This window comes from Siphateles boraxobius, unplaced genomic scaffold, assembly GCF_051911475.1.
Source record: "Siphateles boraxobius isolate OS27281-9 unplaced genomic scaffold, OSU_SipBor_1 327, whole genome shotgun sequence".
Lineage (NCBI taxonomy): Eukaryota > Metazoa > Chordata > Actinopteri > Cypriniformes > Leuciscidae > Siphateles > Siphateles boraxobius.
This window is the reverse complement of record NW_027508950.1, coordinates 43,429-66,941: the sequence shown is the minus strand read 5'-3', so window position 1 is coordinate 66,941 and position 23,513 is coordinate 43,429. Positions and strand designations below refer to the sequence as shown.

Below are 23,513 nucleotides of genomic sequence, written 5' to 3'. Positions count from 1 at the left end.
ATTAATGTGAACATCAAAGGCTAACTTCTCATCGAGCCATATTCCTACATATTTATAAGTTGGTACTCTTTCTATATGTAAACCCTCAATAGTCAGAATAGGCATAACAGTAGACATAGAACGGCTACGTGTAAAAAGAATATACTTCGTTTTATTTACATTTAAAACTAATTTTAGTTTCAACAAAGTAAGCTGAAAAGTATAAAAAGAATCCTTAAGAATTTCAATAGCCTGAGACACAGAGGATACAGTGGAGTAAATAATTGTATCGTCAGCATAAAAATGTAGCTTTGCGGATTGTATTCTCTGCCCCAATTCATTAATAAAAATAGAAAAAAGAAATGGTGCCAATAAAGAACCTTGCGGGACACCCTTCCTGACTATTACCATGGATGAGGTGTAATTATCTACAGCAACACATTGAGTTCTATCCGATAAATAATTTTTAAACCAACTCACAGCCGAATTATCGTGGCCAACACTTTTAAGCCTCCGTAACAGTAAAACATGATCCACTAAGTCAAACGCTTTTGTCAAATAAAAAAATAAGGCCGCACAATGTTGTCTATTATCGAGAGCAGTAATTAAATCATGTAGTAGCTGTTATCGTACTATGGCCCGCTCTAAATCCTGACTGAAATGCGTTGTAAATATCATGACTAAGTAGATATTCTTTCATTTGATCATTTATAATAGATTCAAAAACTTTTGCTAAAACCGGTAATTTAGAAATCTACTATGGAGCATAGTAGGAGAAAGATGATTTACCATGCTCGGAATGTACCCTAGGTACTACTAATTTAATCCCATTAGATGATCTAGTGCTATAGTTCTTTCTACATAAACATAGAAGACTAGTAATGTAATTTGGAAGTCTACCCATCAATGTCTTTACAATAAATTCTAACATATGGGATTTCCTTCTTTGATATAAAGAGGACCAACCCAAATAGTTGTGCAGCAAACAATGACAATTCATGTTATCATTAATCAGGTTTAAATAATACTGACTCTTCGAACTTTATATTAATTTTGTACACTTATTTTGTAATAATCTATATTGAGACCAGTCCTCCTCACCATTTGTTTTCTTTGCTTTAGACCAAGCCACGTTTCTTTGCTTAATAAGATTAGAGACGGATTGATTGAACCAAATATTATTTCTACCTCTCACCCGAAATCTACGTAAAGGAGCATGTTTATCACAAATTTCTAGAAAGATAGATTTGAAATAATCCCAAGCATCAACCACATCAGGTATAATTGAAACCAACTGTAAATCCCTATTATATACATCATGCAAAAAAGCCTGTACATTAAAATTTTTAAATTGACGTTTAAGATTTGAATTGAGAATTGAGATCCCCAACATGTGAGGCCTCCATCTTGAAGGTTTTTGTAGCAGGCCCCTCATCTGACCCCTTCCTGATGTTGGGTCCAGGTCTGTTAATAGCATGAGAAAAAGTAGATGTCATCACAGGCCTCTGCCCAGTCGAACACCAACACGTGCCGTGTAAGCTCACGGACACCTGATCAGTGGGCCAGTGGCGCAATGGATAACGCGTCTGACTACGGATCAGAAGATTCTAGGTTCGACTCCTGGCTGGCTCGCTCTGCCTCTTATACTATGCTGTCAGCCCTTAGCCGTTTTCTTATCCCATAGTTTTTGTTATTATTATTATTGGATTGGTTGAGAAATATTAAAAATTGACAGTCCAACAATAGGCTGCTTTGTCAGTAGGATAACGGTTACCATACAATACTATGTGTCTTTTAAAATGCATTGCATGAGTACTGTCACAAGGACCTTGCTTTACGACCAGTTTGTAGTGTCTATTATACCATCGCAAGAATGGGAGGAAACTGAACCACTCGTGAGGCAAATGAGAGCTCCCTCTGTTGAGCCTGATGAAATTGAATTCAGTAAACAATCCCTTCGGATCATTCCCATGTTCTTAAAGGGGTCGGTCACACACTAAAATTAAAAGGGTCTGCTCCAGGCAGAAGGAAGATCCCATATGGTCTAGCGGTCAGGATTCCTGGTTTTCACCCAGGCGGCCCGGGTTCGACTCCCGGTATGGGAAGATCGGGTTGTCTTTGCATCACTTAATCGAAACAACCAGCAGTTTTAGCCAGTGGCGGAGATTCAGCAACCTGATATGTTGAGGTTCTGTCTCCAATCAGTGTGCCTTCGATAGCTCAGCTGGAAGAGCGGAGGACTGTAGGTGGCAAGTTGGCAATCCTTAGGTCGCTGGTTCAACTCCGGCTCGAAGGAGTTCTTTTTCACACATAAACTTTTCCTTAGCCCTGCTTCTCGACGAGGGTGTCAGCGCTTGAGTTCGTAGTTCGCCATTTTACAATCACGGCCGCCGGTGGTGGGCAAAAACTCATTCCCTGACCGGGAATCGAACCCGGGCCGCGGCGGTGAGAGCGCCGAATCCTAACCACTAGACCACCAGGGAAAGTCTGTTGACGACTTGCCCTCAAGCCTGACTGTGGCCTTTACCCGATTGTGCAGCAAGACCACTAATACTTGTATTTTACTCCAGGAGAGGAGACATCACGACCCTGGCAAACTGACAAACTGTCACAGACTCTGTAGGAATATCCTAACAACACCACAACTTGCCATGAAAACAAAAACAATAAGATCGCCAACCTGCATCTCGAAGGTTTTTAAAGCAGTTTTTTGCAGACGTCTGTGGCCCTGGATCCCAGTTCTTCCACCGAGAAACTGTCACAGGCTCTGTAGTAATATCCTAACAACACCACAACTTAACATTTATTTTATTTTATTTCCTTTATTTTTCCAGGAAGGTCCCATTGAGATTAAAAGAAATCCCTTCCTCCAGGGAGTCCTGGCCAAGATGGCCACACTACAAATCACACACAAACACATATAAAACATTCCAGAAAGTCAGGGCACAACATTCATCATAAATCAAGTAAAACAACAGCATGATTCAATCATTGTATGCTGCAGTAAATTTTTTAATACATTCAAAGGAGGAATTGTTTCAGGAGGGACAGTAGCTTGAAATTCATTCCACAGCCATGGAGCATAGTAGGAGAAAGATGATTTACCATGCTCGGAATGTACCCTAGGTACTACTAATTTAATCCCATTAGATGATCTAGTGCTATAGTTCTTTCTACATAAACATAGAAGACTAGTAATGTAATTTGGAAGTCTACCCATCAATGTCTTTACAATAAATTCTAACATATGGGATTTCCTTCTTTGATATAAAGAGGACCAACCCAAATAGTTGTGCAGTAAACAATGACAATTCATGTTATCATTAATCAGGTTTAAATAATACTGACTCTTCGAACTTTATATTAATTTTGTACACTTATTTTGTAATAATCTATATTGAGACCAGTCCTCCTCACCATTTGTTTTCTTTGCTTTAGACCAAGCCACGTTTCTTTGCTTAATAAGATTAGAGACGGATTGATTGAACCAAATATTATTTCTACCTCTCACCCGAAATCTACGTAAAGGAGCATGTTTATCACAAATTTCTAGAAAGATAGATTTGAAATAATCCCAAGCATCAACCACATCAGGTATAATTGAAACCAACTGTAAATCCCTATTATATACATCATGCAAAAAAGCCTGTACATTAAAATTTTTAAATTGACGTTTAAGATTTGAATTGAGAATTGAGATCCCCAACATGTGAGGCCTCCATCTTGAAGGTTTTTGTAGCAGGGCCCTCATCTGACCCCTTCCTGATGTTGGGTCCAGGTCTGTTAATAGCATGAGAAAAAGTAGATGTCATCACAGGCCTCTGCCCAGTCGAACACCAACACGTGCCGTGTAAGCTCACGGACACCTGATCAGTGGGCCAGTGGCGCAATGGATAACGCGTCTGACTACGGATCAGAAGATTCTAGGTTCGACTCCTGGCTGGCTCGCTCTGCCTCTTATACTATGCTGTCAGCCCTTAGCCGTTTTCTTATCCCATAGTTTTTGTTATTATTATTATTGGATTGGTTGAGAAATATTAAAAATTGACAGTCCAACAATAGGCTGCTTTGTCAGTAGGATAACGGTTACCATACAATACTATGTGTCTTTTAAAATGCATTGCATGAGTACTGTCACAAGGACCTTGCTTTACGACCAGTTTGTAGTGTCTATTATACCATCGCAAGAATGGGAGGAAACTGAACCACTCGTGAGGCAAATGAGAGCTCCCTCTGTTGAGCCTGATGAAATTGAATTCAGTAAACAATCCCTTCGGATCATTCCCATGTTCTTAAAGGGGTCGGTCACACACTAAAATTAAAAGGGTCTGCTCCAGGCAGAAGGAAGATCCCATATGGTCTAGCGGTCAGGATTCCTGGTTTTCACCCAGGCGGCCCGGGTTCGACTCCCGGTATGGGAAGATCGGGTTGTCTTTGCATCACTTAATCGAAACAACCAGCAGTTTTAGCCAGTGGCGGAGATTCAGCAACCTGATATGTTGAGGTTCTGTCTCCAATCAGTGTGCCTTCGATAGCTCAGCTGGAAGAGCGGAGGACTGTAGGTGGCAAGTTGGCAATCCTTAGGTCGCTGGTTCAACTCCGGCTCGAAGGAGTTCTTTTTCACACATAAACTTTTCCTTGGCCCTGCTTCTCGACGAGGGTGTCAGCGCTTGAGTTCGTAGTTCGCCATTTTACAATCACGGCCGCCGGTGGTGGGCAAAAACTCATTCCTTTACCCGATTTTGCAGCAAGACCACTAATACTTGTATTTTACTCCAGGAGAGGAGACATCACCGACCCTGGCAAACTGACAAACTGTCACAGACTCTGTAGGAATATCCTAACAACACCACAACTTGCCATGAAAACAAAAACAATAAGATCGCCAACCTGCATCTCGAAGGTTTTTAAAGCAGTTTTTTGCAGACGTCTGTGGCCCTGGATCCCAGTTCTTCCACCGAGAAACTGTCACAGGCTCTGTAGTAATATCCTAACAACACCACAACTTAACATTTATTTTATTTTATTTCCTTTATTTTTCCAGGAAGGTCCCATTGAGATTAAAAGAAATCCCTTCCTCCAGGGAGTCCTGGCCAAGATGGCCACACTACAAATCACACACAAACACATATAAAACATTCCAGAAAGTCAGGGCACAACATTCATCATAAATCAAGTAAAACAACAGCATGATTCAATCATTGTATGCTGCAGTAAATTTTTTAATACATTCAAAGGAGGAATTGTTTCAGGAGGGACAGTAGCTTGAAATTCATTCCACAGCCATGGAGAATAGTAGGAGAAAGATGATTTACCATGCTCAGAATGTACCCTAGGTACTACTAATTTAATCCCATTAGATGATCTAGTGCTATAGTTCTTTCTACATAAACATAGAAGACTAGTAATGTAATTTGGAAGTCTACCCATCAATGTCTTTACAATAAATTCTAACATATGGGATTTCCTTCTTTGATATAAAGAGGACCAACCCAAATAGTTGTGCAGCAAACAATGACAATTCATGTTATCATTAATCAGGTTTAAATAATACTGACTCTTCGAACTTTATATTAATTTTGTACACTTATTTTGTAATAATCTATATTGAGACCAGTCCTCCTCACCATTTGTTTTCTTTGCTTTAGACCAAGCCACGTTTCTTTGCTTAATAAGATTAGAGACGGATTGATTGAACCAAATATTATTTCTACCTCTCACCCGAAATCTACGTAAAGGAGCATGTTTATCACAAATTTCTAGAAAGATAGATTTGAAATAATCCCAAGCATCAACCACATCAGGTATAATTGAAACCAACTGTAAATCCCTATTATATACATCATGCAAAAAAGCCTGTACATTAAAATTTTTAAATTGACGTTTAAGATTTGAATTGAGAATTGAGATCCCCAACATGTGAGGCCTCCATCTTGAAGGTTTTTGTAGCAGGCCCCTCATCTGACCCCTTCCTGATGTTGGGTCCAGGTCTGTTAATAGCATGAGAAAAAGTAGATGTCATCACAGGCCTCTGCCCAGTCGAACACCAACACGTGCCGTGTAAGCTCACGGACACCTGATCAGTGGGCCAGTGGCGCAATGGATAACGCGTCTGACTACGGATCAGAAGATTCTAGGTTCGACTCCTGGCTGGCTCGCTCTGCCTCTTATACTATGCTGTCAGCCCTTAGCCGTTTTCTTATCCCATAGTTTTTGTTATTATTATTATTGGATTGGTTGAGAAATATTAAAAATTGACAGTCCAACAATAGGCTGCTTTGTCAGTAGGATAACGGTTACCATACAATACTATGTGTCTTTTAAAATGCATTGCATGAGTACTGTCACAAGGACCTTGCTTTACGACCAGTTTGTAGTGTCTATTATACCATCGCAAGAATGGGAGGAAACTGAACCACTCGTGAGGCAAATGAGAGCTCCCTCTGTTGAGCCTGATGAAATTGAATTCAGTAAACAATCCCTTCGGATCATTCCCATGTTCTTAAAGGGGTCGGTCACACACTAAAATTAAAAGGGTCTGCTCCAGGCAGAAGGAAGATCCCATATGGTCTAGCGGTCAGGATTCCTGGTTTTCACCCAGGCGGCCCGGGTTCGACTCCCGGTATGGGAAGATCGGGTTGTCTTTGCATCACTTAATCGAAACAACCAGCAGTTTTAGCCAGTGGCGGAGATTCAGCAACCTGATATGTTGAGGTTCTGTCTCCAATCAGTGTGCCTTCGATAGCTCAGCTGGAAGAGCGGAGGACTGTAGGTGGCAAGTTGGCAATCCTTAGGTCGCTGGTTCAACTCCGGCTCGAAGGAGTTCTTTTTCACACATAAACTTTTCCTTGGCCCTGCTTCTCGACGAGGGTGTCAGCGCTTGAGTTCGTAGTTCGCCATTTTACAATCACGGCCGCCGGTGGTGGGCAAAAACTCATTCCTTTACCCGATTTTGCAGCAAGACCACTAATACTTGTATTTTACTCCAGGAGAGGAGACATCACCGACCCTGGCAAACTGACAAACTGTCACAGACTCTGTAGGAATATCCTAACAACACCACAACTTGCCATGAAAACAAAAACAATAAGATCGCCAACCTGCATCTCGAAGGTTTTTAAAGCAGTTTTTTGCAGACGTCTGTGGCCCTGGATCCCAGTTCTTCCACCGAGAAACTGTCACAGGCTCTGTAGTAATGTCCTAACAACACCACAACTTAACATTTATTTTATTTTATTTCCTTTATTTTTCCAGGAAGGTCCCATTGAGATTAAAAGAAATCCCTTCCTCCAGGGAGTCCTGGCCAAGATGGCCACACTACAAATCACACACAAACACATATAAAACATTCCAGAAAGTCAGGGCACAACATTCATCATAAATCAAGTAAAACAACAGCATGATTCAATCATTGTATGCTGCAGTAAATTTTTTAATACATTCAAAGGAGGAATTGTTTCAGGAGGGACAGTAGCTTGAAATTCATTCCACAGCCATGGAGCATAGTAGGAGAAAGATGATTTACCATGCTCGGAATGTACCCTAGGTACTACTAATTTAATCCCATTAGATGATCTAGTGCTATAGTTCTTTCTACATAAACATAGAAGACTAGTAATGTAATTTGGAAGTCTACCCATCAATGTCTTTACAATAAATTCTAACATATGGGATTTCCTTCTTTGATATAAAGAGGACCAACCCAAATAGTTGTGCAGCAAACAATGATGAGTACGTGAACAAGAATTTGTTATAAAACGCAGTGCAGCATGATAAACGCCATCCAGCCTTTTCAATAAATATGTAGACGCATGCATGTAAACAACATCACCATAGTCTAAAATAGGTAAAATACTACTCTGTATTATTCTCTTTCTAGCTATAAAGGAAAAACATTTTTTTTCCCGAAAAAGAAAACCCAGTCTTGGTTTAAGCCTTTTCACCAAGTAATTAATGTGAACATCAAAGGCTAACTTCTCATCGAGCCATAATCCTACATATTTATAAGTTGGTACTCTTTCTATATGTAAACCCTCAATAGTCAGAATAGGCATAACAGTAGACATAGAACGGCTACGTGTAAAAAGAATATACTTCGTTTTATTTACATTTAAAACTAATTTTAGTTTCAACAAAGTAAGCTGAAAAGTATAAAAAGAATCCTTAAGAATTTCAATAGCCTGAGACACAGAGGATGCAGTGGAGTAAATAATTGTATCGTCAGCATAAAAATGTAGCTTTGCGGATTGTATTCTCTGCCCCAATTCATTAATAAAAATAGAAAAAAGAAATGGTGCCAATAAACCTTGCGGGACACCCTTCCTGACTATTACCATGGATGAGGTGTAATTATCTACAGCAACACATTGAGTTCTATCCGATAAATAATTTTTAAACCAACTCACAGCCGAATTATCGAGGCCAACCCTTTTAAGCCTCCGTAACAGTAAAACATGATCCACTAGGTCAAACGCTTTTGTCAAATAAAAAAATAAGGCCGCACAATGTTGTCTATTATCGAGAGCAGTAATTAAATCATGTAGTAGCTGTTATCGTACTATGGCCCGCTCTAAATCTTGACTGAAATGCGTTGTAAATATCATGACTAAGTAGATATTCTTTCATTTGATCATTTATAATAGATTCAAAAACTTTTGCTAAAACCGGTAATTTAGAAATCGGACGATAATTATTCAAATCGGAAGGATCGCCTCCTTTTAATAAAGGCATAACCATAGCCGATTTCCAAGATGGTGGAATTACATTAGTGGATAGACTCAAATTAAAAATCGATGCAATAGGTTCAGCAATAATATCTGCTGACAATTTTTAAAAAATTGGTTCAATTTGGTCAGACCCACCTGATTTCTTACAGTCTAAATTTCGGAGTAGTTTACGAACTTGGGACGGCAATACAGGGGCAAAAGAAAATAAATCTGATTCACTATTAGTCAACTCATCAGTTCTCTGTTCATCAAGGACCAAGGAATTGTCTGTTATCAAACCAGCTGAAATAAAATTACTATTAAACGTATTAACAATATCAGCCTTGTCTGTAATCAATCTTTGATTCAATTTTAAAACTTTTGGAAGATTAGTGGATGTATTTGATCCTATAAAAGATTTCGTTAATTTCCAAAATTTAGAAGGACAATTCATGTTATCATTAATCAGGTTTAAATAATACTGACTCTTCGAACTTTATATTAATTTTGTACACTTATTTCGTAATAATCTATATTGAGACCAGTCCTCCTCACCATTTGTTTTCTTTGCTTTAGACCAAGCCACGTTTCTTTGCTTAATAAGATTAGAGACGGATTGATTGAACCAAATATTATTTCTACCTCTCACCCGAAATCTACGTAAAGGAGCATGTTTATCACAAATTTCTAGAAAGATAGATTTGAAATAATCCCAAGCATCAACCACATCAGGTATAATTGAAAGCAACTGTAAATCCCTATTATATACATCATGCAAAAAAGCCTGTACATTAAAATGTTTAAATTGACGTTTAAGATTTGAATTGAGAATTGAGATCCCCAAATGTGAGGCCTCCATCTTGAAGGTTTTTGTAGCAGGCCCCTCATCTGACCCCTTCCTGATGTTGGGTCCAGGTCTGTTAATAGCATGAGAAAAAGTAGATGTCATCACAGGCCTCTGCCCAGTCGAACACCAACACGTGCCGTGTAAGCTCACGGACACCTGATCAGTGGGCCAGTGGCGCAATGGATAACGCGTCTGACTACGGATCAGAAGATTATAGGTTCGACTCCTGGCTGGCTCGCTCTGCCTCTTATACTATGCTGTCAGCCCTTAGCCGTTTTCTTATCCCATAGTTTTTGTTATTATTATTATGGATTGGTTGAGAAATATTAAAAATTGACAGTCCAACAATAGGCTGCTTTGTCAGTAGGATAACGGTTACCATACAATACTATGCGTCTTTTAAAATGCATTGCATGAGTACTGTCACAAGGACCTTGCTTTACGACCAGTTTGTAGTGTCTATTATACCATCGCAAGAATGGGAGGAAACTGAACCCCTCGTGAGGCAAATGAGAGCTCCCTCTGTTGAGCCTGATGAAATTGAATTCAGTAAACAATCCCTTCGGATCATTCCCATGTTCTTAAAGGGGTCGGTCATCCCATATGAAGGAAGATCCCATATGGTCTAGCGGTCAGGATTCCTGGTTTTCACCCAGGCGGCCCGGGTTCGACTCCCGGTATGGGAAGATCGGGTTGTCTTTGCATCACTTAATCGAAACAACCAGCATGTATGTCTGTAGCAGTTTTAGCCAGTGGCGGAGATTCAGCCACCTGATATGTTGAGGTTCTGTCCCCAATCAGTGTGCCTTCGATAGCTCAGCTGGAAGAGCGGAGGACTGTAGGTGGCAAGTTGGCAATCCTTAGGTCGCTGGTTCAACTCCGGCTCGAAGGAGTTCTTTTTCACACATAAACTTTTCCTTGGCCCTGCTTCTCGACGAGGGCGTCAGCGCTTGAGTTAGTAGTTCGCCATTTTACAATCACGGCCGCCGGTGGTGGGCAAAAACTAAATAAATAACTAAATAAAAAAAAAAAGATAAATAACCGGTAATTTAGAAATCGGACGATAATTATTCAAATCGGAAGGATCGCCTCCTTTTAATAAAGGCATAACCATAGCCGATTTCCAAGATGGCGGAATTACATTAGTGGATAGACTCAAATTAAAAATCGATGCAATAGGCTCGGCAATAATATCTGCTGACAATTTTTAAAAAATTGGTTCAATTTGGTCAGACCCACCTGATTTCTTACAGTCTAAATTTCGGAGTAGTTTACGAACTTGGGACGGCAATACAGGGGCAAAAGAAAATAAATCTGATTCACTATTAGTCAACTCATCAGTTCTCTGTTCATCAAGGACCAAGGAATTGTCTGTTATCAAACCAGCTGAAATAAAATTACTATTAAATGTATTAACAATATCAGCCTTGTCTGTAATCAATCTTTGATTCAATTTTAAAACTTTTGGAAGATTAGTGGATGTATTTGATCCTATAAAAGATTTCGTTAATTTCCAAAATTTAGAAGGACAATTCATGTTATCATTAATCAGGTTTAAATAATAAACTGTCACAGACTCTGTAGGAATATCCTAACAACACCACAACTTGCCATGAAAACAAAAACAATAAGATCGCCAACATGTGAGGCCTGCATCTCGAAGGTTTTTAAAGCAGTTTTTTGCAGACGTCTGTGGCCCTGGATCCCAGTTCTTCCACCGAGAAACTGTCACAGGCTCTGTAGTAATATCCTAACAACACCACAACTTAACATTTATTTTATTTTATTTCCTTTATTTTTCCAGGAAGGTCCCATTGAGATTAAAAGAAATCCCTTCCTCCAGGGAGTCCTGGCCAAGATGGCCACACTACAAATCACACACAAACACATATAAAACATTCCAGAAAGTCAGGGCACAACATTCATCATAAATCAAGTAAAACAACAGCATGATTCAATCATTGTATGCTGCAGTAAATTTTTTAATACATTCAAAGGAGGAATTGTTTCAGGAGGGACAGTAGCTTGAAATTCATTCCACAGCCATGGAGCATAGTAGGAGAAAGATGATTTACCATGCTCAGAATGTACCCTAGGTACTACTAATTTAATCCCATTAGATGATCTAGTGCTATAGTTCTTTCTACATAAACATAGAAGACTAGTAATGTAATTTGGAAGTCTACCCATCAATGTCTTTACAATAAATTCTAACATATGGGATTTCCTTCTTTGATATAAAGAGGACCAACCCAAATAGTTGTGCAGCAAACAATGACAATTCATGTTATCATTAATCAGGTTTAAATAATACTGACTCTTCGAACTTTATATTAATTTTGTACACTTATTTTGTAATAATCTATATTGAGACCAGTCCTCCTCACCATTTGTTTTCTTTGCTTTAGACCAAGCCACGTTTCTTTGCTTAATAAGATTAGAGACGGATTGATTGAACCAAATATTATTTCTACCTCTCACCCGAAATCTACGTAAAGGAGCATGTTTATCACAAATTTCTAGAAAGATAGATTTGAAATAATCCCAAGCATCAACCACATCAGGTATAATTGAAACCAACTGTAAATCCCTATTATATACATCATGCAAAAAAGCCTGTACATTAAAATTTTTAAATTGACGTTTAAGATTTGAATTGAGAATTGAGATCCCCAACATGTGAGGCCTCCATCTTGAAGGTTTTTGTAGCAGGCCCCTCATCTGACCCCTTCCTGATGTTGGGTCCAGGTCTGTTAATAGCATGAGAAAAAGTAGATGTCATCACAGGTCTCTGCCCAGTCGAACACCAACACGTGCCGTGTAAGCTCACGGACACCTGATCAGTGGGCCAGTGGCGCAATGGATAACGCGTCTGACTACGGATCAGAAGATTATAGGTTCGACTCCTGGCTGGCTCGCTCTGCCTCTTATACTATGCTGTCAGCCCTTAGCCGTTTTCTTATCCCATAGTTTTTGTTATTATTATTATTGGATTGGTTGAGAAATATTAAAAATTGACAGTCCAACAATAGGCTGCTTTGTCAGTAGGATAACGGTTACCATACAATACTATGTGTCTTTTAAAATGCATTGCATGAGTACTGTCACAAGGACCTTGCTTTACGACCAGTTTGTAGTGTCTATTATACCATCGCAAGAATGGGAGGAAACTGAACCACTCGTGAGGCAAATGAGAGCTCCCTCTGTTGAGCCTGATGAAATTGAATTCAGTAAACAATCCCTTCGGATCATTCCCATGTTCTTAAAGGGGTCGGTCACACACTAAAATTAAAAGGGTCTGCTCCAGGCAGAAGGAAGATCCCATATGGTCTAGCGGTCAGGATTCCTGGTTTTCACCCAGGCGGCCCGGGTTCGACTCCCGGTATGGGAAGATCGGGTTGTCTTTGCATCACTTAATCGAAACAACCAGCAGTTTTAGCCAGTGGCGGAGATTCAGCAACCTGATATGTTGAGGTTCTGTCTCCAATCAGTGTGCCTTCGATAGCTCAGCTGGAAGAGCGGAGGACTGTAGGTGGCAAGTTGGCAATCCTTAGGTCGCTGGTTCAACTCCGGCTCGAAGGAGTTCTTTTTCACACATAAACTTTTCCTTGGCCCTGCTTCTCGACGAGGGTGTCAGCGCTTGAGTTCGTAGTTCGCCATTTTACAATCACGGCCGCCGGTGGTGGGCAAAAACTCATTCCTTTACCCGATTTTGCAGCAAGACCACTAATACTTGTATTTTACTCCAGGAGAGGAGACATCACCGACCCTGGCAAACTGACAAACTGTCACAGACTCTGTAGGAATATCCTAACAACACCACAACTTGCCATGAAAACAAAAACAATAAGATCGCCAACCTGCATCTCGAAGGTTTTTAAAGCAGTTTTTTGCAGACGTCTGTGGCCCTGGATCCCAGTTCTTCCACCGAGAAACTGTCACAGGCTCTGTAGTAATGTCCTAACAACACCACAACTTAACATTTATTTTATTTTATTTCCTTTATTTTTCCAGGAAGGTCCCATTGAGATTAAAAGAAATCCCTTCCTCCAGGGAGTCCTGGCCAAGATGGCCACACTACAAATCACACACAAACACATATAAAACATTCCAGAAAGTCAGGGCACAACATTCATCATAAATCAAGTAAAACAACAGCATGATTCAATCATTGTATGCTGCAGTAAATTTTTTAATACATTCAAAGGAGGAATTGTTTCAGGAGGGACAGTAGCTTGAAATTCATTCCACAGCCATGGAGCATAGTAGGAGAAAGATGATTTACCATGCTCGGAATGTACCCTAGGTACTACTAATTTAATCCCATTAGATGATCTAGTGCTATAGTTCTTTCTACATAAACATAGAAGACTAGTAATGTAATTTGGAAGTCTACCCATCAATGTCTTTACAATAAATTCTAACATATGGGATTTCCTTCTTTGATATAAAGAGGACCAACCCAAATAGTTGTGCAGCAAACAATGATGAGTACGTGAACAAGAATTTGTTATAAAACGCAGTGCAGCATGATAAACGCCATCCAGCCTTTTCAATTAATATGTAGACGCATGCATGTAAACAACATCACCATAGTCTAAAATAGGTAAAATACTACTCTGTATTATTCTCTTTCTAGCTATAAAGGAAAAACATTTTTTTTCCCGAAAAAGAAAACCCAGTCTTGGTTTAAGCCTTTTCACCAAGTAATTAATGTGAACATCAAAGGCTAACTTCTCATCGAGCCATAATCCTACATATTTATAAGTTGGTACTCTTTCTATATGTAAACCCTCAATAGTCAGAATAGGCATAACAGTAGACATAGAACGGCTACGTGTAAAAAGAATATACTTCGTTTTATTTACATTTAAAACTAATTTTAGTTTCAACAAAGTAAGCTGAAAAGTATAAAAAGAATCCTTAAGAATTTCAATAGCCTGAGACACAGAGGATGCAGTGGAGTAAATAATTGTATCGTCAGCATAAAAATGTAGCTTTGCGGATTGTATTCTCTGCCCCAATTCATTAATAAAAATAGAAAAAAGAAATGGTGCCAATAAACCTTGCGGGACACCCTTCCTGACTATTACCATGGATGAGGTGTAATTATCTACAGCAACACATTGAGTTCTATCCGATAAATAATTTTTAAACCAACTCACAGCCGAATTATCGAGGCCAACCCTTTTAAGCCTCCGTAACAGTAAAACATGATCCACTAGGTCAAACGCTTTTGTCAAATAAAAAAATAAGGCCGCACAATGTTGTCTATTATCGAGAGCAGTAATTAAATCATGTAGTAGCTGTTATCGTACTATGGCCCGCTCTAAATCTTGACTGAAATGCGTTGTAAATATCATGACTAAGTAGATATTCTTTCATTTGATCATTTATAATAGATTCAAAAACTTTTGCTAAAACCGGTAATTTAGAAATCGGACGATAATTATTCAAATCGGAAGGATCGCCTCCTTTTAATAAAGGCATAACCATAGCCGATTTCCAAGATGGTGGAATTACATTAGTGGATAGACTCAAATTAAAAATCGATGCAATAGGTTCAGCAATAATATCTGCTGACAATTTTTAAAAAATTGGTTCAATTTGGTCAGACCCACCTGATTTCTTACAGTCTAAATTTCGGAGTAGTTTACGAACTTGGGACGGCAATACAGGGGCAAAAGAAAATAAATCTGATTCACTATTAGTCAACTCATCAGTTCTCTGTTCATCAAGGACCAAGGAATTGTCTGTTATCAAACCAGCTGAAATAAAATTACTATTAAACGTATTAACAATATCAGCCTTGTCTGTAATCAATCTTTGATTCAATTTTAAAACTTTTGGAAGATTAGTGGATGTATTTGATCCTATAAAAGATTTCGTTAATTTCCAAAATTTAGAAGGACAATTCATGTTATCATTAATCAGGTTTAAATAATACTGACTCTTCGAACTTTATATTAATTTTGTACACTTATTTCGTAATAATCTATATTGAGACCAGTCCTCCTCACCATTTGTTTTCTTTGCTTTAGACCAAGCCACGTTTCTTTGCTTAATAAGATTAGAGACGGATTGATTGAACCAAATATTATTTCTACCTCTCACCCGAAATCTACGTAAAGGAGCATGTTTATCACAAATTTCTAGAAAGATAGATTTGAAATAATCCCAAGCATCAACCACATCAGGTATAATTGAAACCAACTGTAAATCCCTATTATATACATCATGCAAAAAAGCCTGTACATTAAAATGTTTAAATTGACGTTTAAGATTTGAATTGAGAATTGAGATCCCCAAATGTGAGGCCTCCATCTTGAAGGTTTTTGTAGCAGGCCCCTCATCTGACCCCTTCCTGATGTTGGGTCCAGGTCTGTTAATAGCATGAGAAAAAGTAGATGTCATCACAGGCCTCTGCCCAGTCGAACACCAACACGTGCCGTGTAAGCTCACGGACACCTGATCAGTGGGCCAGTGGCGCAATGGATAACGCGTCTGACTACGGATCAGAAGATTATAGGTTCGACTCCTGGCTGGCTCGCTCTGCCTCTTATACTATGCTGTCAGCCCTTAGCCGTTTTCTTATCCCATAGTTTTTGTTATTATTATTATGGATTGGTTGAGAAATATTAAAAATTGACAGTCCAACAATAGGCTGCTTTGTCAGTAGGATAACGGTTACCATACAATACTATGCGTCTTTTAAAATGCATTGCATGAGTACTGTCACAAGGACCTTGCTTTACGACCAGTTTGTAGTGTCTATTATACCATCGCAAGAATGGGAGGAAACTGAACCCCTCGTGAGGCAAATGAGAGCTCCCTCTGTTGAGCCTGATGAAATTGAATTCAGTAAACAATCCCTTCGGATCATTCCCATGTTCTTAAAGGGGTCGGTCATCCCATATGAAGGAAGATCCCATATGGTCTAGCGGTCAGGATTCCTGGTTTTCACCCAGGCGGCCCGGGTTCGACTCCCGGTATGGGAAGATCGGGTTGTCTTTGCATCACTTAATCGAAACAACCAGCATGTATGTCTGTAGCAGTTTTAGCCAGTGGCGGAGATTCAGCCACCTGATATGTTGAGGTTCTGTCCCCAATCAGTGTGCCTTCGATAGCTCAGCTGGAAGAGCGGAGGACTGTAGGTGGCAAGTTGGCAATCCTTAGGTCGCTGGTTCAACTCCGGCTCGAAGGAGTTCTTTTTCACACATAAACTTTTCCTTGGCCCTGCTTCTCGACGAGGGCGTCAGCGCTTGAGTTAGTAGTTCGCCATTTTACAATCACGGCCGCCGGTGGTGGGCAAAAACTAAATAAATAACTAAATAAAAAAAAAAGATAAATAACCGGTAATTTAGAAATCGGACGATAATTATTCAAATCGGAAGGATCGCCTCCTTTTAATAAAGGCATAACCATAGCCGATTTCCAAGATGGCGGAATTACATTAGTGGATAGACTCAAATTAAAAATCGATGCAATAGGCTCGGCAATAATATCTGCTGACAATTTTTAAAAAATTGGTTCAATTTGGTCAGACCCACCTGATTTCTTACAGTCTAAATTTCGGAGTAGTTTACGAACTTGGGACGGCAATACAGGGGCAAAAGAAAATAAATCTGATTCACTATTAGTCAACTCATCAGTTCTCTGTTCATCAAGGACCAAGGAATTGTCTGTTATCAAACCAGCTGAAATAAAATTACTATTAAATGTATTAACAATATCAGCCTTGTCTGTAATCAATCTTTGATTCAATTTTAAAACTTTTGGAAGATTAGTGGATGTATTTGATCCTATAAAAGATTTCGTTAATTTCCAAAATTTAGAAGGACAATTCATGTTATCATTAATCAGGTTTAAATAATAAACTGTCACAGACTCTGTAGGAATATCCTAACAACACCACAACTTGCCATGAAAACAAAAACAATAAGATCGCCAACATGTGAGGCCTGCATCTCGAAGGTTTTTAAAGCAGTTTTTTGCAGACGTCTGTGGCCCTGGATCCCAGTTCTTCCACCGAGAAACTGTCACAGGCTCTGTAGTAATATCCTAACAACACCACAACTTAACATTTATTTTATTTTATTTCCTTTATTTTTCCAGGAAGGTCCCATTGAGATTAAAAGAAATCCCTTCCTCCAGGGAGTCCTGGCCAAGATGGCCACACTACAAATCACACACAAACACATATAAAACATTCCAGAAAGTCAGGGCACAACATTCATCATAAATCAAGTAAAACAACAGCATGATTCAATCATTGTATGCTGCAGTAAATTTTTTAATACATTCAAAGGAGGAATTGTTTCAGGAGGGACAGTAGCTTGAAATTCATTCCACAGCCATGGAGCATAGTAGGAGAAAGATGATTTACCATGCTCAGAATGTACCCTAGGTACTACTAATTTAATCCCATTAGATGATCTAGTGCTATAGTTCTTTCTACATAAACATAGAAGACTAGTAATGTAATTTGGAAGTCTACCCATCAATGTCTTTACAATAAATTCTAACATATGGGATTTCCTTCTTTGATATAAAGAGGACCAACCCAAATAGTTGTGCAGCAAACAATGACAATTCATGTTATCATTAATCAGGTTTAAATAATACTGACTCTTCGAACTTTATATTAATTTTGTACACTTATTTTGTAATAATCTATATTGAGACCAGTCCTCCTCACCATTTGTTTTCTTTGCTTTAGACCAAGCCACGTTTCTTTGCTTAATAAGATTAGAGACGGATTGATTGAACCAAATATTATTTCTACCTCTCACCCGAAATCTACGTAAAGGAGCATGTTTATCACAAATTTCTAGAAAGATAGATTTGAAATAATCCCAAGCATCAACCACATCAGGTATAATTGAAACCAACTGTAAATCCCTATTATATACATCATGCAAAAAAGCCTGTACATTAAAATTTTTAAATTGACGTTTAAGATTTGAATTGAGAATTGAGATCCCCAACATGTGAGGCCTCCATCTTGAAGGTTTTTGTAGCAGGCCCCTCATCTGACCCCTTCCTGATGTTGGGTCCAGGTCTGTTAATAGCATGAGAAAAAGTAGATGTCATCACAGGTCTCTGCCCAGTCGAACACCAACACGTGCCGTGTAAGCTCACGGACACCTGATCAGTGGGCCAGTGGCGCAATGGATAACGCGTCTGACTACGGATCAGAAGATTCTAGGTTCGACTCCTGGCTGGCTCGCTCTGCCTCTTATACTATGCTGTCAGCCCTTAGCCGTTTTCTTATCCCATAGTTTTTGTTATTATTATTATTGGATTGGTTGAGAAATATTAAAAATTGACAGTCCAACAATAGGCTGCTTTGTCAGTAGGATAACGGTTACCATACAATACTATGTGTCTTTTAAAATGCATTGCATGAGTACTGTCACAAGGACCTTGCTTTACGACCAGTTTGTAGTGTCTATTATACCATCGCAAGAATGGGAGGAAACTGAACCACTCGTGAGGCAAATGAGAGCTCCCTCTGTTGAGCCTGATGAAATTGAATTCAGTAAACAATCCCTTCGGATCATTCCCATGTTCTTAAAGGGGTCGGTCACACACTAAAATTAAAAGGGTCTGCTCCAGGCAGAAGGAAGATCCCATATGGTCTAGCGGTCAGGATTCCTGGTTTTCACCCAGGCGGCCCGGGTTCGACTCCCGGTATGGGAAGATCGGGTTGTCTTTGCATCACTTAATCGAAACAACCAGCAGTTTTAGCCAGTGGCGGAGATTCAGCAACCTGATATGTTGAGGTTCTGTCTCCAATCAGTGTGCCTTCGATAGCTCAGCTGGAAGAGCGGAGGACTGTAGGTGGCAAGTTGGCAATCCTTAGGTCGCTGGTTCAACTCCGGCTCGAAGGAGTTCTTTTTCACACATAAACTTTTCCTTGGCCCTGCTTCTCGACGAGGGTGTCAGCGCTTGAGTTCGTAGTTCGCCATTTTACAATCACGGCCGCCGGTGGTGGGCAAAAACTCATTCCTTTACCCGATTTTGCAGCAAGACCACTAATACTTGTATTTTACTCCAGGAGAGGAGACATCACCGACCCTGGCAAACTGACAAACTGTCACAGACTCTGTAGGAATATCCTAACAACACCACAACTTGCCATGAAAACAAAAACAATAAGATCGCCAACCTGCATCTCGAAGGTTTTTAAAGCAGTTTTTTGCAGACGTCTGTGGCCCTGGATCCCAGTTCTTCCACCGAGAAACTGTCACAGGCTCTGTAGTAATGTCCTAACAACACCACAACTTAACATTTATTTTATTTTATTTCCTTTATTTTTCCAGGAAGGTCCCATTGAGATTAAAAGAAATCCCTTCCTCCAGGGAGTCCTGGCCAAGATGGCCACACTACAAATCACACACAAACACATATAAAACATTCCAGAAAGTCAGGGCACAACATTCATCATAAATCAAGTAAAACAACAGCATGATTCAATCATTGTATGCTGCAGTAAATTTTTTAATACATTCAAAGGAGGAATTGTTTCAGGAGGGACAGTAGCTTGAAATTCATTCCACAGCCATGGAGCATAGTAGGAGAAAGATGATTTACCATGCTCTGAATGTACCCTAGGTACTACTAATTTAATCCCATTAGATGATCTAGTGCTATAGTTCTTTCTACATAAACATAGAAGACTAGTAATGTAATTTGGAAGTCTACCCATCAATGTCTTTACAATAAATTCTAACATATGGGATTTCCTTCTTTGATATAAAGAGGACCAACCCAAATAGTTGTGCAGCAAACAATGATGAGTACGTGAACAAGAATTTGTTATAAAACGCAGTGCAGCATGATAAACGCCATCCAGCCTTTTCAATAAATATGTAGACGCATGCATGTAAACAACATCACCATAGTCAAAAATAGGTAAAATAGTACTCTGTATTATTCTCTTTCTAGCTATAAAGGAAAAACATTTTTTTTCCCGAAAAAGAAAACCCAGTCTTGGTTTAAGCCTTTTCACCAAGTAATTAATGTGAACATCAAAGGCTAACTTCTCATCGAGCCATAATCCTACATATTTATAAGTTGGTACTCTTTCTATATGTAAACCCTCAATAGTCAGAATAGGCATAACAGTAGACATAGAACGGCTACGTGTAAAAAGAATATACTTCGTTTTATTTACATTTAAAACTAATTTTAGTTTCAACAAAGTAAGCTGAAAAGTATAAAAAGAATCCTAAAGAATTTCAATAGCCTGAGACACAGAGGATGCAGTGGAGTAAATAATTGTATCGTCAGCATAAAAATGTAGCTTTGCGGATTGTATTCTCTGCCCCAATTCATTAATAAAAATAGAAAAAAGAAATGGTGCCAATAAAGAACCTTGCGGGACACCCTTCCTGACTATTACCATGGATGAGGTGTAATTATCTACAGCAACACATTGAGTTCTATCCGATAAATAATTTTTAAACCAACTCACAGCCGAATTATCGAGGCCAACCCTTTTAAGCCTCCGTAACAGTAAAACATGATCCACTAAGTCAAACGCTTTTGTCAAAAAAAAAAATAAGGCTGCACAATGTTGTCTATTATCGAGAGCAGTAATTAAATCATGTAGTAGCTGTTATCGTACTATGGCCCGCTCTAAATCTTGACTGAAATGCGTTGTAAATATCATGACTAAGTAGATATTCTTTCATTTGATCATTTATAATAGATTCAAAAACTTTTGCTAAAACCGGTAATTTAGAAATCGGACGATAATTATTCAAATCGGAAGGATCGCCTCCTTTTAATAAAGGCATAACCATAGCCGATTTCCAAGATGGTGGAATTACATTAGTGGATAGACTCAAATTAAAAATCGATGCAATAGGTTCAGCAATAATATCTGCTGACAATTTTTAAAAAATTGGTTCAATTTGGTCAGACCCACCTGATTTCTTACAGTCTAAATTTCGGAGTAGTTTACGAACTTGGGACGGCAATACAGGGGCAAAAGAAAATAAATCTGATTCACTATTAGTCAACTCATCAGTTCTCTGTTCATCAAGGACCAAGGAATTGTCTGTTATCAAACCAGCTGAAATAAAATTACTATTAAACGTATTAACAATATCAGCCTTGTCTGTAATCAATCTTTGATTCAATTTTAAAACTTTTGGAAGATTAGTGGATGTATTTGATCCTATAAAAGATTTCGTTAATTTCCAAAATTTAGAAGGACAATTCATGTTATCATTAATCAGGTTTAAATAATTCTGACTCTTCGAACTTTATATTAATTTTGTACACTTATTTCGTAATAATCTATATTGAGACCAGTCCTCCTCACCATTTGTTTTCTTTGCTTTAGACCAAGCCACGTTTCTTTGCTTAATAAGATTAGAGACGGATTGATTGAACCAAATATTATTTCTACCTCTCACCCGAAATCTACGTAAAGGAGCATGTTTATCACAAATTTCTAGAAAGATAGATTTGAAATAATCCCAAGCATCAACCACATCAGGTATAATTGAAACCAACTGTAAATCCCTATTATATACATCATGCAAAAAAGCCTGTACATTAAAATTTTTAAATTGACGTTTAAGATTTGAATTGAGAATTGAGATCCCCAAATGTGAGGCCTCCATCTTGAAGGTTTTTGTAGCAGGCCCCTCATCTGACCCCTTCCTGATGTTGGGTCCAGGTCTGTTAATAGCATGAGAAAAAGTAGATGTCATCACAGGCCTCTGCCCAGTCGAACACCAACACGTGCCGTGTAAGCTCACGGACACCTGATCAGTGGGCCAGTGGCGCAATGGATAACGCGTCTGACTACGGATCAGAAGATTATAGGTTCGACTCCTGGCTGGCTCGCTCTGCCTCTTATACTATGCTGTCAGCCCTTAGCCGTTTTCTTATCCCATAGTTTTTGTTATTATTATTATGGATTGGTTGAGAAATATTAAAAATTGACAGTCCAACAATAGGCTGCTTTGTCAGTAGGATAACGGTTACCATACAATACTATGCGTCTTTTAAAATGCATTGCATGAGTACTGTCACAAGGACCTTGCTTTACGACCAGTTTGTAGTGTTTATTATACCATCGCAAGAATGGGAGGAAACTGAACCCCTCGTGAGGCAAATGAGAGCTCCCTCTGTTGAGCCTGATGAAATTGAATTCAGTAAACAATCCCTTCGGATCATTCCCATGTTCTTAAAGGGGTCGGTCATCCCATATGAAGGAAGATCCCATATGGTCTAGCGGTCAGGATTCCTGGTTTTCACCCAGGCGGCCCGGGTTCGACTCCCGGTATGGGAAGATCGGGTTGTATTTGCATCACTTAATCGAAACAACCAGCATGTATGTCTGTAGCAGTTTTAGCCAGTGGCGGAGATTCAGCAACCTGACATTTTGAGGTTCTGTCCCCAATCAGTGTGCCTTCGATAGCTCAGCTGGAAGAGCGGAGGACTGTAGTTGGCAAGTTGGCAATCCTTAGGTCGCTGGTTCAACTCCCGCTTGAAGGAGTTCTTTTTCACACATAAACTTTTCCTTGGCCCTGCTTCTCGACGAGGGCATCAGCGCTTGAGTTCGTAGTTCGCCATTTTACAATCACGGCCGCCGGTGGTGGGAAAAAACTCATTCCCTGACCGGGAATCGAACCCGGGCCGCGGCGGTGAGACCGCCGAATCCTAACCACTAGACCACCAGGGAAAGTCTGCTGACGACTTGCCCTCAAGCCTGGCTGTAGCCTTTACCCGATTTTGCAGCAAGACCACTAATACTTGTATTTTACTCCAGGAGAGGAGACATCACCGACCCTGGCAAACTGACAAACTGTCACAGACTCTGTAGGAATATCCTAACAACACCACAACTTGCCATGAAAACAAAAACAATAAGATCGCCAACCTGCATCTCGAAGGTTTTTAAAGCAGTTTTTTGCAGACGTCTGTGGCCCTGGATCCCAGTTCTTCCACCGAGAAACTGT

The 23,513-nt window shown here is 39.4% G+C and overlaps 26 non-coding genes across 26 annotated transcripts; 24 read left to right on the top strand and 2 right to left on the bottom strand.

The window, feature by feature from the left end:
* The first annotated feature begins 1,538 nt into the window (after positions 1 to 1,538).
* trnar-acg (transfer RNA arginine (anticodon ACG)) lies at positions 1,539 to 1,611 on the top strand. Its single transcript has one exon. It is a non-coding gene; the product is annotated as a tRNA-Arg (tRNA).
* A 401-nt stretch (positions 1,612 to 2,012) lies between these two features.
* On the top strand, positions 2,013 to 2,084 carry trnae-uuc (transfer RNA glutamic acid (anticodon UUC)). The gene has a single exon. It is a non-coding gene; the product is annotated as a tRNA-Glu (tRNA).
* Positions 2,085 to 2,188: 104 nt separating this feature from the next.
* Positions 2,189 to 2,275, top strand: trnay-gua (transfer RNA tyrosine (anticodon GUA)). Its single transcript is given in 2 exon segments — positions 2,189 to 2,225; positions 2,240 to 2,275. It is a non-coding gene; the product is annotated as a tRNA-Tyr (tRNA).
* Positions 2,276 to 2,390: 115 nt separating this feature from the next.
* trnae-cuc (transfer RNA glutamic acid (anticodon CUC)) lies at positions 2,391 to 2,462 on the bottom strand. The gene has a single exon. It is a non-coding gene; the product is annotated as a tRNA-Glu (tRNA).
* A 1,392-nt stretch (positions 2,463 to 3,854) lies between these two features.
* trnar-acg (transfer RNA arginine (anticodon ACG)) lies at positions 3,855 to 3,927 on the top strand. Its single transcript has one exon. It is a non-coding gene; the product is annotated as a tRNA-Arg (tRNA).
* Positions 3,928 to 4,328: 401 nt separating this feature from the next.
* Positions 4,329 to 4,400, top strand: trnae-uuc (transfer RNA glutamic acid (anticodon UUC)). Its single transcript has one exon. It is a non-coding gene; the product is annotated as a tRNA-Glu (tRNA).
* A 104-nt stretch (positions 4,401 to 4,504) lies between these two features.
* trnay-gua (transfer RNA tyrosine (anticodon GUA)) lies at positions 4,505 to 4,591 on the top strand. Its single transcript is given in 2 exon segments — positions 4,505 to 4,541; positions 4,556 to 4,591. It is a non-coding gene; the product is annotated as a tRNA-Tyr (tRNA).
* A 1,473-nt stretch (positions 4,592 to 6,064) lies between these two features.
* Positions 6,065 to 6,137, top strand: trnar-acg (transfer RNA arginine (anticodon ACG)). Its single transcript has one exon. It is a non-coding gene; the product is annotated as a tRNA-Arg (tRNA).
* Positions 6,138 to 6,538: 401 nt separating this feature from the next.
* On the top strand, positions 6,539 to 6,610 carry trnae-uuc (transfer RNA glutamic acid (anticodon UUC)). Its single transcript has one exon. It is a non-coding gene; the product is annotated as a tRNA-Glu (tRNA).
* Positions 6,611 to 6,714: 104 nt separating this feature from the next.
* trnay-gua (transfer RNA tyrosine (anticodon GUA)) lies at positions 6,715 to 6,801 on the top strand. The gene is given in 2 exon segments: positions 6,715 to 6,751; positions 6,766 to 6,801. It is a non-coding gene; the product is annotated as a tRNA-Tyr (tRNA).
* Positions 6,802 to 9,696: 2,895 nt separating this feature from the next.
* On the top strand, positions 9,697 to 9,769 carry trnar-acg (transfer RNA arginine (anticodon ACG)). The gene has a single exon. It is a non-coding gene; the product is annotated as a tRNA-Arg (tRNA).
* Positions 9,770 to 10,145: 376 nt separating this feature from the next.
* trnae-uuc (transfer RNA glutamic acid (anticodon UUC)) lies at positions 10,146 to 10,217 on the top strand. Its single transcript has one exon. It is a non-coding gene; the product is annotated as a tRNA-Glu (tRNA).
* Positions 10,218 to 10,336: 119 nt separating this feature from the next.
* trnay-gua (transfer RNA tyrosine (anticodon GUA)) lies at positions 10,337 to 10,423 on the top strand. The gene is given in 2 exon segments: positions 10,337 to 10,373; positions 10,388 to 10,423. It is a non-coding gene; the product is annotated as a tRNA-Tyr (tRNA).
* Positions 10,424 to 12,376: 1,953 nt separating this feature from the next.
* trnar-acg (transfer RNA arginine (anticodon ACG)) lies at positions 12,377 to 12,449 on the top strand. Its single transcript has one exon. It is a non-coding gene; the product is annotated as a tRNA-Arg (tRNA).
* Positions 12,450 to 12,850: 401 nt separating this feature from the next.
* trnae-uuc (transfer RNA glutamic acid (anticodon UUC)) lies at positions 12,851 to 12,922 on the top strand. The gene has a single exon. It is a non-coding gene; the product is annotated as a tRNA-Glu (tRNA).
* Positions 12,923 to 13,026: 104 nt separating this feature from the next.
* Positions 13,027 to 13,113, top strand: trnay-gua (transfer RNA tyrosine (anticodon GUA)). Its single transcript is given in 2 exon segments — positions 13,027 to 13,063; positions 13,078 to 13,113. It is a non-coding gene; the product is annotated as a tRNA-Tyr (tRNA).
* Positions 13,114 to 16,008: 2,895 nt separating this feature from the next.
* Positions 16,009 to 16,081, top strand: trnar-acg (transfer RNA arginine (anticodon ACG)). Its single transcript has one exon. It is a non-coding gene; the product is annotated as a tRNA-Arg (tRNA).
* A 376-nt stretch (positions 16,082 to 16,457) lies between these two features.
* On the top strand, positions 16,458 to 16,529 carry trnae-uuc (transfer RNA glutamic acid (anticodon UUC)). Its single transcript has one exon. It is a non-coding gene; the product is annotated as a tRNA-Glu (tRNA).
* A 119-nt stretch (positions 16,530 to 16,648) lies between these two features.
* Positions 16,649 to 16,735, top strand: trnay-gua (transfer RNA tyrosine (anticodon GUA)). The gene is given in 2 exon segments: positions 16,649 to 16,685; positions 16,700 to 16,735. It is a non-coding gene; the product is annotated as a tRNA-Tyr (tRNA).
* A 1,952-nt stretch (positions 16,736 to 18,687) lies between these two features.
* Positions 18,688 to 18,760, top strand: trnar-acg (transfer RNA arginine (anticodon ACG)). The gene has a single exon. It is a non-coding gene; the product is annotated as a tRNA-Arg (tRNA).
* A 401-nt stretch (positions 18,761 to 19,161) lies between these two features.
* trnae-uuc (transfer RNA glutamic acid (anticodon UUC)) lies at positions 19,162 to 19,233 on the top strand. Its single transcript has one exon. It is a non-coding gene; the product is annotated as a tRNA-Glu (tRNA).
* A 104-nt stretch (positions 19,234 to 19,337) lies between these two features.
* trnay-gua (transfer RNA tyrosine (anticodon GUA)) lies at positions 19,338 to 19,424 on the top strand. Its single transcript is given in 2 exon segments — positions 19,338 to 19,374; positions 19,389 to 19,424. It is a non-coding gene; the product is annotated as a tRNA-Tyr (tRNA).
* A 2,898-nt stretch (positions 19,425 to 22,322) lies between these two features.
* trnar-acg (transfer RNA arginine (anticodon ACG)) lies at positions 22,323 to 22,395 on the top strand. The gene has a single exon. It is a non-coding gene; the product is annotated as a tRNA-Arg (tRNA).
* Positions 22,396 to 22,771: 376 nt separating this feature from the next.
* trnae-uuc (transfer RNA glutamic acid (anticodon UUC)) lies at positions 22,772 to 22,843 on the top strand. The gene has a single exon. It is a non-coding gene; the product is annotated as a tRNA-Glu (tRNA).
* Positions 22,844 to 22,962: 119 nt separating this feature from the next.
* trnay-gua (transfer RNA tyrosine (anticodon GUA)) lies at positions 22,963 to 23,049 on the top strand. Its single transcript is given in 2 exon segments — positions 22,963 to 22,999; positions 23,014 to 23,049. It is a non-coding gene; the product is annotated as a tRNA-Tyr (tRNA).
* A 115-nt stretch (positions 23,050 to 23,164) lies between these two features.
* trnae-cuc (transfer RNA glutamic acid (anticodon CUC)) lies at positions 23,165 to 23,236 on the bottom strand. The gene has a single exon. It is a non-coding gene; the product is annotated as a tRNA-Glu (tRNA).
* Positions 23,237 to 23,513: the final 277 nt, after the last annotated feature.